The following is a 2,500-nucleotide window of genomic DNA, read 5'->3' on the forward strand; positions in this document are numbered from 1 at the left end:
TCCAAATAGAAAAAAAAAAGTTAAAGTCCAACCGCCACCAGGGGCTCGGGGTGAAAATCCTGCCCGGGAAGAGGCGCACAGCCTCGGGCAGGGCTTCCAGGGCGCCCCCCTACCTCCCTGGAGCTCCAGGGAGTACCAGGAGCAAATCCAAATAGAAAAAAAAAAGTTAAAGTCCAACCGCCACCAGGGGCTCGGGGTGAAAATCCTGCCCGGGAAGAGGCGCACAGCCTCGGGCAAGGCGCCCCCCTACCATCCCTGGAGCTCCAGGGAGTACCAGGAGCAAATCCAAATAGAAAAAAAAAAGTTAAAGTCCAACCGCCACCAGGGGCTCGGGGTGAAAATCCTGCCCGGGAAGAGGCGCACAGCCTCGGGCAGGGCGCCCCCCTACCATCCCTGGAGCTCCAGGGAGTACCAGGAGCAAATCCAAATAGAAAAAAAAAAGTTAAAGTCCAACTGCCACCAGGGGCTCGGGGTGAAAATCCTGCCCGGGAAGAGGCGCACAGCCTCGGGCAGGGCTTCCAGGGCGCCCCCCTACCTCCCGGGAGCTCCAGGGAGTACCAGGAGCAGAAAGAAATATTTTGTTTAAAAAAATGACAAAGTGCTGCGGCACTTAGGCTGTGGGGCGAAAACAGGCGGAGTACCAGGAGCACAAAGTTTAAGTTGGAGTACCAGGGGCACCAAAGTTTGAGTTGGTATACCAGGAGCAGGAAAGTTTGGGCGGATGGTAGTCTGCTTGTATCCGGGGATGGGTGCTTAAGAGTGGGTCTGCAGGTTCGGCTGGTGCTGGGGTTCCTGGATGGTGGAGGTTAGGGGCCGGAGATAGGGGGCAGCTAACAGGTGTGTGGGTGGCCGAGGCAGGGGCTCCAAATTGGGGTAAAAGTGAGGTGGAGGGCCCCCTGGAGGTAGGGGGCCGATAGCAGGTGTGTGTGGCCGAAGCAGGGGCTCTAAATTGGGTAAAAGGGAGGTGGAGAGCCGCCTGGAGGTAGGGGGCGGAAAGCAGGTGTGTGTGGCCGAAGAAGGGGCTTTAAATCGGGTAAAAGGGAGGTGGAGAGCCGCCTGGAGATAGGGGGCCCGCTCCCAGGTGTGTGTGGCCGAAGCAGGGGCTTTAAATCGGGTAAAAGGGAGGTGGAGAGCCGCCTGGAGATAGGGGCCCGCTCCCAGGTGTGTGTGGCCGAAGCAGGGGCTCTAAATTGGGTTAAAAGTGAAGTGGAGAGCCGCCTGGAGATAGGGGCCCGCTCCCAGGTGTGTGTGGCCGAAGCAGGTGCTCTAAATTGGGTAAAAGGGAGGTGGAGAGCCGCCTGGAGATAGGGGCCCGCTCCCAGGTGTGTGTGGCCGAAGCAGGGGCTCTAAATTGGGTTAAAAGTGAAGTGGAGAGCCGCCAGGAGATAGGGGGCTTCTCCCAGGTGTGTGTGGCCGAAGCAGGTGCTCTAAATTGGGTTAAAAGTGAAGTGGAGAGCCGCCTGGAGATCGGGGCCCGCTCCCAGGTGTGTGTGGCCGAAGCAGGTGCTCTAAATTGGGTAAAAGGGAGGTGGAGAGCCGCCTGGAGATAGGGGCCCGCTCCCAGGTGTGTGTGGCCGAAGCAGGGGCTCTAAATTGGGTTAAAAGTGGAGTGGAGAGCCGCCAGGAGATAGGGGGCTTCTCCCAGGTGTGTGTGGCCGAAGCAGGTGCTCTAAATTGGGTTAAAAGTGAAGTGGAGAGCCGCCTGGAGATAGGGGCCCGCTCCCAGGTGTGTGTGGCCGAAGCAGGGGCTCTAAATTGGGTAAAAGGGAGGTGGAGAGCCGCCTGGAGATAGAGGGCCGCTCCCCGGTGTGTGTGGCCGAAGCAGGTGCTCTAACTTGGGTTAAAAGTGAAGTGGAGGGCCCCCTGGAGGTAGGGGGCCGATAGCAGGTGTGTGTGGCCGAAGAAGGGGCTCTAAATCGGGTAAAAGGGAGGTGGAGAGCCGCCCGGAGATAGGGGGCCTCTCCCAGGTGTGTGTGGCCGAAGCAGGGGCTCCAAATCCGGTAAAAGGGAGGTGGAGAGCCGACTGGAGATAGGGGGCGGATAGCAGGTGTGTGTGGCCGAAGAAGGGGCTCTAAATCGGGTAAAAGGGAGGTGGAGAGCCGCCTGGAGATAGGGGCCCGCTCCCAGGTGTGTGTGGCCGAAGCAGGGGCTCTAAATTGGGTAAAAGGGAGGTGGAGAGCCGACTGGAGATAGGGGGCCTCTCCCAGGTGTGTGTGGCCGAAGCAGGGGCTCTAAATTGGGTTAAAAGTGAGGTGGAGGGCCCCCTGGAGGTAGGGGGCCGATAGCAGGTGTGTGTGGCCGAAGAAGGGGCTCTAAATCGGGTAAAAGGGAGGTGGAGAGCCGCCTGGAGATAGGGGCCCGCTCCCAGGTGTGTGTGGCCGAAGCAGGGGCTCTAAATTGGGTAAAAGGGAGGTGGAGAGCCGACTGGAGATAGGGGGCGGATAGCAGGTGTGTGTGGCCGAAGAAGGGGCTCTAAATCGGGTAAAAGGGAGGTGGAGAG

The sequence above is a fragment of the Centroberyx gerrardi genome, chromosome 21 (genome assembly GCF_048128805.1).
Source record: "Centroberyx gerrardi isolate f3 chromosome 21, fCenGer3.hap1.cur.20231027, whole genome shotgun sequence".
Lineage (NCBI taxonomy): Eukaryota > Metazoa > Chordata > Actinopteri > Beryciformes > Berycidae > Centroberyx > Centroberyx gerrardi.